Genomic DNA, 14313 nt, shown 5'->3' on the forward strand with positions numbered 1-14313 from the left:
ATATTTGGATCAAATATGCTCAAGGATCATTTCATACTTGAGTGAAATACAAAAGAAATCATGAAATTAAATATATATATAATATGGAAGCATTGATTTCCTGGTGCTCTGTGTCAAGGGAGATCTTCTTGAAGATCAAGTTTTCTAAAGTATTAGTAAAAATTAATGGCCAGAAGCCATATATTCCTTGAACTTTAAATGTGCTATGTGCATAGTTATTCATTATTAAAAGGTTAGCTACATGTAAAATATTAGAAATTAAAGAATAAAAGGCCGTTGTCTCTACAGTACAAATCTATCGAGTTCAAAAAACAGCATGAAAAATGGAAGACAACTGTCCAAGATGGTCAGCTATTTCATTGCTGGTCTTAAGCCTGTTTAAGCTTTATTATTTCCTATGTAGTACTTTATCCAACACTTTGTTCTTTTTTTTCCTTTTTTATTGTTTAATTAATTTATTCAGATTATAACTAAATTGTTATCCCATCATTTGTATCTTCCCGTTCCTCCCTCCCTCCCGCTTTCATCCTATTCCTCTCCCCTAGGTCTAAGACCAAGGAGGACCTCCTCCTCCATTATATGGTCATAGGCTATCAAATCTCCTCTTGGTAGCCTGTTTATTTACTGAATTATAAAAGTTTTACAGATTTAATTCCAAAAGTCTTCTGGGAAAGTAAAGAGATTCACTTCCAACTGCTGAATACTAAAATATAACACTAAATAATAGTTATGATAACTTTCTTTCTGTTGTATTTTAATATCAAAAAGAGTCCGTGAGCGCTCCACACCCAAACATGTACATACATACATACATACATACATACATACATACATACATACATACAACAAATATTATAATAAAGACAAGGTTAAAAATAGAAGTCTATCCTGTTCAAGACAAATTATATTTGTTAAAGTCTTATAAGAGATGTGTTTGAAAATAACTGTCCATAATGTGACAGTTCATATAGATTATCAAGTTAGCAGGATCTCAAATAACATAGGAGACAGGCCAGCAAAAATATTGTCTCAGTTATTTGTCTAATGATTTGAAGACTATGGTTGTTTGAAAAAGTATGGCTCTTATAGGCTCATATATTTAAATATGTGGTCCTCAGTCTGTGAAACCATTTGGGAAGGATTAGGAGGTATGGTCTTAGTTGAGGAGGTGAGCATCACTAAGAGTGGCCTTAGAGGCTTTAGCTGCCTGCACCAGACCCGTTATATCTTTCATTGCCTCATGCCAGGTGATCAGGATATAAATCTCTTAGCTATTGTTCAAGCATCATGCCTGTCTGTTTCTTACCATGGTAATCATGGACTAATCATCTAAAAATGTAAGCAAACCCTCAGTTAATGATTTCTTTTATAAGAGCTGCTTTTCACAGCAACAGAGCAGTAAATAAAAGAGTAGTTGGTACCAGGACTGGGGTATTACTGTGACAGACCTGACCATGCTACTTATCAATAGAAAGAGAATTTCAGAGTCGTGGATTAGGAAACTGGTTGAATGCTTTAAGTGGGGCTTACTGAGCCACACTATCTGGTGCTTAGAAGACAGTGATGATAAGAACAATGTGACTGGGAAGGCTCTGTTTAAGAAGTTTCAGAGGGGACTAATATGAGAAATATTTTTTGGCAAAGAAGGTGGCTGATTTCTGCCATAGTCATAAATCTCTTTGACGCTAAATTGAAGTGTTTTTAATTAATGTCACTGACTACTCTTATATAGATTTACGATGAAAAGAATAAACAGAGAAAAATATTAAAAACATAAAGCTGAGGAGAAAAAATGAGTAAGAGGAAACGTAATATTGGAATCAAGTTTTGTACTCATTTAGATGAGAATTTAAAAGAAAATCCTGATGCTAAATGGAATTAAGGGAACGGAATCCTCAGGGCAAGGCCTCAACTAGCTAGTCCTGCAGTTTGTGAAAGGAAAAGATCTGGGACATTTTCTATGACTAAATAACAGCAGAAAGTTATGCAAATGTAATTTAAGGAGGGTGCCAGGCACAGCCTCTGCAATCAGAAGAGCACCTTCCACCATGTGGTTATGGATTTAGAGTCATGAAAGAAACAGGAAAGGGGTTTGGAATCTTCTTCCCCAGTTAAGGAAAACTGCTGAGCCTTGGCATGTAACAGGAGAGTCCCTACTTGGATGCCTAGAGAAGACATTGCCTGCAGCTTATAATGTGTAGCCTTGCTTGTATTGAAGAGCCCAAGATGTTGGAGATGCCAGAACAGTGGGATAGCTGCCAAGGACTGCTGCTAACAAGGTATGGAATTGGTCCAAGAGAGAAAAGTATGTTGTAGTCAATGAAGCTAGAAGAAGATTGGAAGAGCCATCTAATAAACAATTTTGAGTTTGCTCTTTAGGTTGTTTTCTTTCTTTTTTTTTAACTTTGTGTCAGCATTACCCCATTATGTTCCTTTTCCTTCCTTTAGGAATGTTAATGTATATTCTGTGTCATTGTAAGTATGTGATTTACTTTCATGTTTTGCTTTTGTTTTATATGGGGTTACAGATAAGATATTCCTTTGTGCCTCAGAAAACACATGGAGTTTGAGATAAATAGTGCTGAGACTGAAGGACTATAGGGAGTTTTGGGGTTGGACTAAATGTGTTTGCATTATCATATGGGGATAAACCTAAAAGGGCTAGGGAAAAAGAATGTGGTGGTGAAGGAGAATGGCCTCCATAGGCTCATTTATCTAAGTGCTTGATCCTCAGTTAGTGAAAATATTTGGAAATTATTAGTCTTTTTAAATTAAGTATGGTATTGTTGAAATAGGTGTGGCCTTGTTGGAGGAAGCAAGGCCCGGCGGTGGGCTCTGAGGTTTCAAAAGCCCACATAAGACTCAATCACTCTTTTTTTAAAAAAGATTTATTTATTATGTATACATTATGCATCATCAGATGACATTATAGATGACTGTGAGCCACCATGTGGTTGCTGGGAACTGAACTCAGGACCTCTGGAAGAGCAGACAGTGCTCTTAACCGCTGAGCCATCTCTCCAGGCCCCGACTCAATCACTCTTTATGCATGCTGTCTGAGGATCAGAATGCAGGGATCTAAACTGCCTCTCCAGTTCTTGCCATAATCATCTTAATCTTCTTAAACTTTGTGCAATAGGCCAATTAAATGATTTCCTTTGTGAGTTGGCTTGGTCACTGTGCCTTTTCAACCCAATAGAAGAGTAACTAAGGCAATGCCCATATGACACAGGGTATACATTACCATTTCAAAAAGAAGAAGTCAGGGCATAGTGAGGAAATGCCCAATGAAAAGCAAGACCAAAATCCAGCAGAGCAAACCCGGACACTTTAGATCCATTTTCTAAGCCAGAGGGCTTGCAAATATACCCTGGATCTGTCAACACACTTGGTTCTAGACTGCAACATGATCCAGGCTTCACTTTCATAGCTTCATGTAATTATGTTTCAGGGCCTTTGCCTTCTCTAGCTTTTCATGCAAGGCCCGTTTCACTACACATTGTCTTTCCTCAGTAGCTGCCCTGTGGAAGATTCTATAACCTTTTTTACCTGTGTACCTTTCATGAATTTCAGTTCATGAACCATATATACGATGGTGTCTAGTCTGTGTACCCTTATGAGGTGACGCCTGCAGCCACTTAGTCGCATTTGCAGAAGATTGCCTTTGTTGTTGCTTTACAAGACCATTCTTTAGGTCTTTTCCTTTCACATGTAGAAAGTGTAGTTGGGATGGATTTTGCCCTGAGTACTTCTTTGCTTTATTCCATTTCATTTTGGGCCTTACCTCTTCTTATTCAGCTTAAGATTTGACCTAAGCATCAAATTTCATGATGCTCTTTTTCTCCTCAAAGTGTGCTTTATATTTAATTTTTGTTCAATTGCTCCTTTTTCCTTGCAGACTTACATAAGATTGATTACTAATAACCATGTGAGAAAGTCAATATTAGGCTGTCTTAAAATCATCTCCTCCAAAGATATGCGTAATGTTTCAATTTAGCATCAGGCAAATTCTTAGGGTAGTGGCAGAATGTAGCCACATTCTTTGTCAAAATCTCCTTAGTGCAATTGTTAACTTAGTTCACTTTCTTATCTACAACCTCTTAATCTGAGTCTTCATTGTTAAGAAGTGTTTCAGCAATACTGCCTTCCATTCTTCTACTAGGAAGCCTCAGTCTCCTCCCCTTACAGAGTACTACTGCTTTCCTGTTCAAAGTCCCAAAGTTGTCTACTTTCCTTTAAAAACAATATATTCATGTCTGCCACAGCAATTCTGAATTCCTGGTACCAACTTCCGTATTACTTTTCTATTTCTGTGACAAAATATCATGACTAAAACAACTTAAAAAGAAAGTGTTTAATTAGGCTAGGCTTTCTTAGGGTTAGAGTCAATGATCTTGGAATAAAAATGTGGTGACATGAGCTCTTGAGCACTTATATCTGGAACCACAAGCAAAAGGCAGAGAGAGCATGGTATGCATTTGTTTGTTTGTTTTTAAATTCATTTTATTAACTTATTTATTCACTTTATGTCTCTGTCATAGCCCATCCTTTCTCTCCTCCCAGTTCCACCCTCCCTCTTCCCTCCTCCATCCCCTATTCCTCAGAAAAGGGGAGTCCTCTATACTTATTTACCCAGGTCATTGAGTCATATCTGATTGAGTTCATCCTCTTTCCCCGTGGCCTTGCAAGACAGTCCTGTCAGGGGAAAGTGACTGAAAATCAGGCAAAGGAGTCCATGTCAGAGATAGACCCTACCTCCCTGCTACCCTTAATCGTGGACCCTGAGCTACCCAATGGCTTCATCCATGAGTAACATTTAGGTCCATTCCATGCATGGCCCTTGGTTAGTGCTTTAGATTCCACAGGCCCCCACTGGGACCTGGTTAGTTGGCGATGTTGATCTTCTTATGGAACTCTTGTTGCCTCTAGGTCCTTCTATCCCCTTTCCTCTACTTTTCTACTAGACTCCCTATGTTTCCCCCAGTGTTTGGCTGTGAGTTTAAGCATCTGTTTTGAACTGCTGTTGGGTGGAGCCTATCAGAGTTATCCTCTGAGAGGCTCCTGTCTGCAAGCATAACAGACTATCTTTAATAATGTCATGGGTTGGCTCTCTCCCATGGGGTGGGTCTTGGGGTGGGCCAGGCATTGGTTGGACATTGCCTCAGTCTCTGCTCTATGGGCTCTATCATTATCCCTGTAGGTCTTGTACACAGGGTAAGCTTTAGATCAAAGTTTTTGTGGGTGGGTTTGTGTTCTCCCTCCATTAGGACTCTTGGCTAGTTAGAGGCTGTTCTCTTCATTCTCCATGGCCCCTGCTACTAGGAGTCTCATCTAGAGCCCCTCCCCCACATCCTCCCAGGGGCCTATTTTGACTTAAGTCTCCCATTTATCAAAGAGGAGCCATCACCCACAGTTTCCTTTTTTCTGCAGGCCTCCCACAGCCACTCTCCCCATGCCTGATCTCCACTCTTATTTCTCTCTGGGTTCCCTCTCCATTCTTGTTTCTTCTCTTCAGTCACAATCTGACTATTCTATTTCCCTTTCAGATGGAGGTTTAAGGATTCTCTTTTGGGTCTTTCTTGTTACTCATCTTCTTTGGGTCTGTGAATTGTAGTATGTTGATCCTATACTAAATGGCTAAAATCTGCTTATAAGTGAGTACATACCATGTATGTCTTTCTGTGTCTGGGTTACCTCACTCAGGATGATCTTTTTTAGTTCCACCCATTTTCCTGCACATTTCATGATTTCCTTGCTTTTATTGGCTGGGTAATATTCCATTGTGTAAATATACCACAGTTTCTTTATCCATTCTTCAGTTGAGGGACATCGACATTGTTTCCAGATTCTGGTGATTACAAATAAACCTACTTTCCACTTACCAGGAAAGTGGGACAGAGGGGAGGACATCCTATTGAGCCTTTAGGTGAGAGAAGCAAGGGAAAATTGGGAAGTAGAAGGACCCAGAGAATCCTAGAAACCTACAAGAAGAACATTAGGATGGGCAGATCTGGGCCCACGGGTCCTGCTCAAACTATGGCACCAGCCAAGGACAATACATGCAATAAACTTCAAATCCCTACCCACATCACGCCAATGGACAGGACATTCTCCACAATTAAGTTGAGAGTGGGGACTGACTTTCACACAAACTCTGGTGCCCCATATTTGACCAAGGCCCCTGGAAGGGGAGGGCTGGTAGCGCTCAGAGTAAGGATAGCAGGCTACTAAGAAGAGACTTGATACCTTTGATCATATACAGGGGGAAGAGGTCCCCCCTCAGTCACAGTCATAGGGGAGGGGAGTAGGGGGAAAGCAAGAGGGATGGAGGAATGGGAGGATACAAGGGGTGGGATAACAATTGAGATGTAATATGAATAAATTAATAAAATATATTTTAAAAAAGATGATAAGGCAATGGTTGCTGTGACCTTGTGGGAGTACCAACCAATATCTTATTCAACTTAAAGTCCACTAAGCAAGAGGGAATCAATATCTAGCACTGCTTGGGTGACCAAGAACCAGAGACTAGATAGCTCTGAAACCTAGGGAAATCCAAACACTGCTGGTATAAAAAATAAGAATATAAATAAAATGACTCATAATATTTTTCTCTTATACTCATAAATCAGTGACTTAGTCATCATCAGAGAAGCTTCCTCCTACAGCAGATGAGAATAGATATAGAGACTCAATGTTATACATCACACACACACACACACTCACTCACACACACACACACACTCACACACACACACACACACACACACATGAGAAGAGAGAGAGTGAGAGAGAGAAGAGAGAGAGAGAGAGAGAGAGAGAGAGAGAGAGAGAGAGAGAGAGAGAGAGAGAGAGAGAAAAAACCACATGAGAAGAGAGAGAGTGAGAGAGAGAGAGAGAGAGAGAGAGAGAGAGAGAGAGAGAGAGAGAGAGAGAAAACTTCTAATACACAGTTCTTAATGGGATGTTTCCATCAAATTCTGGTGAATGAACTGAGAATGGCTCATTATGAACTCACAGACAAAGAAGCAGCAAGCATAGAGATGACTTGATTCCGCATTATGTCCTCTGCATATATTTTATAGCTTAGCCTTAGTATTTTACAAGGTTCTTGAGTGTATGAATGAGTAGGTCTCTGATTCTCTTGGAGCTTTTCCTTCTGTTGGGTTGCCTGTTCCAGTCTGGAGGTGATTCATTTTCGCCATATTTTATATTTTATCATGTTTCATTCTTTTCTAATGAGAGACAGAAAGGAGTGGATCCAGAGGGAAGGAAAAGTGGGGAGCAATTGGCAAGAGTAGAGGGAACAAAAAGTGGTATTAGGATATACTGTATAAAAAAGCATCTATTTTCAATTAAAAAAGGAATCAACTACCAACAAATAATTGGGTGGTTGGCTGTTTTATTGTTTTGTTTTTGTCACTGAAATTTGAAAACACCTTCTCAACCAAGAACTCCTTTGTGCGCCATCAGGCCTCCCCAACAAGGGAAGGTGGTCAAACATGGGGCACCAGAGTTCATGTCAGAGTCAGTCCCCGCTCTCCACATAACTGTGGAGAATGTCCTGTCCATTGGGTAGTTCAGAGTAGGGTTTCAATGTTTACTACTTGTATTGTCCTTGGTTAGTGTAATAGTTTGAGTAGACCCCCTGGGCCCCGATCCACCTGTCAGGATGTTCTTGTAGGTTTCTAGGACCCTCTGGGTCCTTCTATTTCCCTATCTCCTATATTTCTCTTATCTAGAGTCTCAGTAGGAAGTCCCACTTGGTATTAGACCTAGGGCAGGTGAATAGGGTGAAAGCAAGAGGGAGAGAGGAATGGGAGGAGACAAGTGATGGGATAACAATTGAGCTGTAATCTGAATAAATTTAATAAAATTTAATTTAAATAAAATTTAAATTAAAAAATAAAGAACTCCTTCATGCCAAAGATGCGCTACACACTGGGTCATAGATTTGTTTATTTATATTTAGCATTGAAATTATAAGGGCTTTGCTTGGATCAATTCCCTCTGAGGGTCAAAATAATAAGGAAGCTCTGCTTGGCTACTGTTGCTTCAGGGCCTCAGGATCTGAGTAGATGGTACTTGGGTTAGCAATGAGGAAACCTCCTACTGTCCAACTTTTGTTTCTCAGTGAGATCTAGCCTGAGATGTCAGCAATGGCTTTTAGCAAGCATAAGCACAAGAGTTTAACATGTTGAGAAACCACAATAGAAGACTTAGAAATTTTTGTAATATAGGATTTATTTTTATTTAAGTTTATAAATATAGCCAGGAAGAAAAACATTAGTTTTTATGAACTTTTTAAGTCTCTGGCTTAAGAACATATTATATACACTATAGAGGGTCAACGCATACTTATTAATTCATGTATTTAATTGACTTGTTCTTATTTTTAGCATTCTCTTGAAATGTAATGGGCAGACATACGAGAAGACCACACTTAATGAGGTAGTACCACCCTGCTGAGTCTTAACCATTAGTACATGTCTGTGCTAGGCCAGGTTTCAGTTCCACTTTATTTCAATTAAGTGCCTGTCATGTAATTACATTGCACAGGAAGGGTCTGTTGATGTTGTGAATTTGATTTTTAATGGGATACTCTAAACTATAATATGCCTTCATAACTTTGGAAATTCCTGTTAGGCAATTATTCTTTTAATCAGCTGTTAGGAAAGTTTCATTTACACAATTATTGGAAAGGCTTTTCTTTAAGACACATTACAGTGGTGAGGACGTTCTACTCATTTCACGTACGCATAGCGTACCCTTTCTTAACACAGCTAGCATTTGGAGGAGAGCCGGAGACCATTATATAGTAAATATAGAGAAAGTGCCACTTAAAGGAAAACTACTCTGTCTTTCAGATTTTTTAAATTTTATTTTATGACACTTCTATTATTCATCCACATTTCCAGTGCCCTTTCCTCTACTTTCTGAGATATACAGTCTGTCTGATATATGCTTCAGATGATGCATGTTATATTCAGGTTATTCCCAAGTAGTTGGCATTTAGTTTGGAGACATCATATTGCTAAAGAAATTGTAGTGCAAGTGACCTTAGACAAGGAGTGGAGTAAGTGCTGCTCTGCATTTGACACTTCTCTGGTTAGTATTTTTATTTAGAGAAAGGAAGAAATTGTGGAAATGTACATTTTCTTGCTGCAGAAAAATAGTTTTATGATGCTTATAATATGCATTTTCTTGTGAATCCTGAAGGGTGTATATCCATTTATTTAACAATTGCTGCATGCTTATATAACAATGAATGATATACGTATAAGTTATGTAGGCCACATGTTTTCTTCTTACGTTTTAAACACAACAAAATAACTCAACGCAAACAAACAGAAAGTTAGTGTTTTTATCCTAATGTGCACACCACTGTTGTATGTATGGCTGTGTATTCTGAGATTAGAATATGAATATAAAAACATTTGTTTAAGAGTGACCACATTTGAACTTAAGACTACTGAACTAAATGTGTAAAACAAAAGATGTAAATCATGGGCAGCTGTAAGTTTTCAGATTTTTGCTGAAACACAAATAAAATGTATTTTACTCGATAATCTTAATTATTAGTTGTAGCTTCAGCTTGAAAGGAATCAGTTTAATTTTATTTATTTTTCAATTTTTATAAATATTTTTACATATACACTTATATTATTACACATATATACAATAAACTACTACAGCAAGAAGAACCATGAGAACAATCATGAATTATATATAAGCTATATTTGTACTTGGCAGCCTTGAAGAAAACATCTTTCCTATCTTGGTGACTCTAAAATTCTTAATGTAAATCAGTATATATCACACATTATCATTATCAACCTAAAACTTCCATCTAGACCTAAAAACAGCTTCTCCCCTAAACAACTAAACTTAATTGTAAAACTAAACTGTCTCATCTTCAACCCCATCAGAGACTTGAGAAGAAATGAAATTAAATACCTGAGTGTTCAGGGAGGGAGGGCAGGTTAGAACCTTCCAAAGTGAGAAGATGACTGAGATGGTTTGCTGCCTGAACAGCCAGCAATTTTGTACCAATTTTTGTTTTAAAAGTTACAAATATTATTTGCTTTTTCTCAATTTTCTTTTTTCATTTTCTTTCGTTTATTGGCCGAATACAGCAGAGGAAAAACTTGTGAAGGTTCTAGTGTGCATGTATTGTGCTTGTGGCAACTTTAGTCTTCGAGTTCAGAGTGACTTTCCTGAGGAAACGGTGAATGAGCTAAGGTCTGAAAGATGACAGGAGACAGCTCAAATAAGGGGAAGGCTAACTCTGGCAGGCTAACCAGGTTTTCAGAGGGCATGAGAAGAAATAGAGAAAGATGCTTTACATAGCCAAGTCCAGAACAAGAAGTAATGCAGGCACATGATGAACATGAAAGAATTTCTCTGGCTTCTGTCAGGAGTCAATTCTGGATGTGCTGCTAGTAGCAACTCATATGAGAGACACAACGAAGATTAGCAATGATGCATTGATGCTCTACCTGTCAGAAATGTCAGGCGGTAGGAAAGTTGTATCTCTCAGTTCTTAGACGGACAGACAGATGTTTATTCCAGTTCATGTTTTACTCTACTGTATCAGTTTTGGTTTCATGAATTCTTAAGATTCTCAGACAGACCTCTTAGGGACAGTGAGGCTTTCAGTATCTTAGAGATGAGGACCACACAAGCTCTAGCTTTCACTAATCCAGATACTTGTTTTAACATCTACATTCCTCTCGGCTTTCCGTTCTGGACACCAACAGGTCTCACAAAGTCCAGCCCATAATGACACATTGAATGAGCTCTTACAAGTTACTTGGGTGATTCTGGTTGGAGCCAAAATGTTCACAGAAAAGCTTTCCTTCATCACCTCATTTTCCTGTAGCAAGCAACTCTGACCTCAAATGTCCCGCACAAATCTAAATTTATTTACCCATTTCTTACTACCTTGTTGTAAAGAACAATTTTAAACTGTGTAAACAGAAGTCAGTATACCATTTCAGCATATGCTTAGTGGAACATTTAGAACCTGTCCTGACTTGCCAGGATACTAACTGATAATGATTAGATGCAAGAAAATTTGGCAAGAATCATGGAATGAGTGACACATACTTACTATTCGACAGTAGTGTTTTGAACAGTTTATTCTAGTAGAGTCATCAAGTGGTCCCCTTTCCATATAGTTCTCTGATCTCAAGTAGGTAGATTAAGACGATCATGAAATTCTACGAATGAATAGCAGAGAAGAGTGATGGTCAGGTGGCATATATTATTTATTACTCAGGCCATTTTGGGAAAGAAAAAGGAATGTTATCAGCAATAATGCTGACACAACAGGCAATGCATATGCTCTCAGAACACTAGGCTTGAGTTCACCCCAGGAAAGAAAAGACAAGACAAAAGAAGAAAAGAAAAGAAAAGAAAACTGAATAGTATTCGTACCATTATTTTTTCCACAAAGATTTCAGCAATAGACATCAGCATTATTATATGTTGACATTGTTGGATGAAAAATCATTGTTCTTCATAAACATTGGAGTTGAGAAAAAAATGACAAAGTTGAGAACACTCCTTTTTGTTAGAGTGAAAAGTTGTGGCGTAGTCACTGATTACTTTCAAAATAATGGAGTAGAATAAGAGAAGATTACTAAGCATATGTCAAAAATAAGCAACAATACCAGCAACAAGGAATTTACAGAAAAATTGTCGGGTGATGGCCCCTGAGTTCATTAAATAAATTTAAATTTACTTACATTGACGCCTCACTATGTGAAGTGACTATTCAGGTACCAAAAGTTTCATTTGGAAATAAAAGTGACTGTTGAGTCTTATTTTAACAATTGGAATGGCATGACTAGGACAAGTTTATATTCTGATTATTCACCTATTCCCTGAATTTTCCAAATGTTATTTTCTCTGCTTTGTCATCAAATGCTGATATTTGTCTACTCTAGCTTGTATTTTGATGTCTGTTCTTTATGGTCTTGTGGAACAGAGGAAAACACTGCACCCACTGTGTGCTTCCATAACACATTAAATAGAGAAATTATTGTTAATATACAGGTCAAGATTATATCTTTCATCTCACTAAAAGACTGGCAGTTGTTTTTGTTTTCTCTAACCTTGATAAGTGGAGGATAAGAGTGAGAATCCAATCCTACTCCACTCATACCTAACTGAATGCTTTGGTTAGCAATGAACCACATACATAATACATCCTTCATACTAGCTGGTAATTCTAATTGTCTTAGTTTGTGTAAGCACACTCTATCATGTTGCCTAACAGTAACATTGACAGAAAATTAACTTTTTAGAACAGATGGCTGTTGTTAAGAAAGATTGTATGTCTAACATTGCTTTTTCTAAGAATTCTGTGTGGGCTTTCAAACATGCAAAAAATCACTACAGTGAGAACTAGTCAAGTTACAGTTTGTCTTTCCTAACGATGAGGAGTACCACATCTTGCTCCTAGTTGTTTCACTCCTACTTTCTCCCCTTGACTCATGTCAGCTGGCTGAGGAACACTGGATGGATGATGAGTTTTAAAATACTCTTTGGAAATTTCCTACTATAGCATCTTCAAAATTAGATTTTCAGAACTGTGTTTATATAAACATGAAAGTGGCACCCGTTGTTATTCCCCTTTAAGTCTTACAGGACTGTTCTATTAGAGATTTTCTGTTTCAAACTGTGGCATTGTTTTACATTTAATGACGTCACACTACTCTGGAGGATCCTATAGGACTAATGTCTAATGATGCATGTTAAGGAATGTGCCAGCTTCATGTAGTCTGTTGGGAGGGCACTTTCAATATGCATCTGAGAAATGACTTGATGTTTTCTGAAATTCTCTCTCTCTCTCTCTCTCTCTCTCTCTCTCTCTCTCTCTCTCTCTCTAACACACACACACACACAACTTTGCATGCGTTGAAATGATTTCCTTTCTAATACTTTTGAATTTCAGAATATTGTGTTTATTTCATTTATGAGATCAATTGTCAGAGCAGAAATATGTTGCTCATTTTGAGAAGTCTGGAGCAGCAGCCTGCAGACCCATGGGCTAAGTGTACAATATGGTGCACTGCCTTGTTGAAAAATGAAAATAATGCAGTAATGAGCATTAGTTATGACATATATTTAGTGTTTTGTTATCTATTTTGCTCTCATAATTTTATAGTTGAGATTGACTTTCTTAAAAGAGACCAGTCTTCTCTTGATGAGTAGCCAGTTAACAAATGAAACAGAATTAAAGCTGTGAATTTGTGTTTCCTACTAAGCTATGCTTTCTCACAACCCCTGAAACATAGTAATTAGTAGATGCTTCTTGAATAAATGAATGAATCAATTAATATTTATCACATTACAGTTTTGATACTTTCTCTATTTCTTTATATCACCTCTAGGATCATTTTTTCTACCTTTTTTTTTTTTTTTTTTTTTTTTTTTTAACCTTTTATAACCCCCACTTTTAAATTTCAATTCTTATGATACCCAATAAATTAATTTGCCATCCAGGATTCTTTTTGGTAATCATACAAGTCAATAACTGACTCTGGAATTCATTTATTCATTGAAGTTCTTTCTCAGGGAAGTGATGAGGAAACTATGTGTCATGAATAGATGAGTGCAAAGCTGAGAAGGGGTGGATGCCTTATTGCTTGAGGAAACATCTCCCATTCACAATTCACAGCATTTCCAACAACCAATGTTTAATGTGCCTTTTGTCACCTACAGAGATATACCACAGTCACATGTGTTCATTGGTGCCAAAACTCTGTCCTCTTAGTTTTCTTAAAAACAGGGGCTTTCTGACTCACTAGATGCTTTTCTGGCAGCGGGCTACACTCCTGAACGTTTTTTTTTTTTTTTTTCCATTTTATTTGGGTTCATTCAATGAATCCCATCAGAGTTCCCAAGTCCAACATTTCAGAACAAACGTTTTCACAAGTCTGAATTTGGAAACCCTTGAATTCTGTGGTAGATAAAATGCTCCTGGTAGAGTAAGGCATCATCATTGTCAGTTTCAAGTTGGCTGAAGTGGGTAGAGGAGAAGTTTCTACCGTTTAATAATCTGATCTGGAAAGAGGTTGTCTTAGTTTTGTTATATGGTGCACAGTGTCGAGTGTGATTCTTCGTGGATGGGAACATCCAGGTGTTGAATATCAATTTGTGTGTCATAGCATATTTCAGGCTCTGGTCACGGAAAGCCATAGACATTTTGTTCACGTAAATAGGTTGTCCCCGTTACTATCTAAGGCATTTAAGGTAGGTACATAGTTTGGCAACTTTGAATCCATGCTGATTTTTATTTTCACA

At 37.8% G+C, this 14313-nt stretch overlaps 1 pseudogene; it reads left to right on the forward strand.

Moving 5' to 3' along the window:
* LOC127212405 (3-hydroxyisobutyryl-CoA hydrolase, mitochondrial-like) overlaps nt 1–14313 on the forward strand; it is a 65096-nt pseudogene that overhangs the window by 35419 nt on the left and 15364 nt on the right.

The sequence above is a fragment of the Acomys russatus genome, chromosome 30 (assembly GCF_903995435.1).
Source record: "Acomys russatus chromosome 30, mAcoRus1.1, whole genome shotgun sequence".
Taxonomy (NCBI): domain Eukaryota; kingdom Metazoa; phylum Chordata; class Mammalia; order Rodentia; family Muridae; genus Acomys; species Acomys russatus.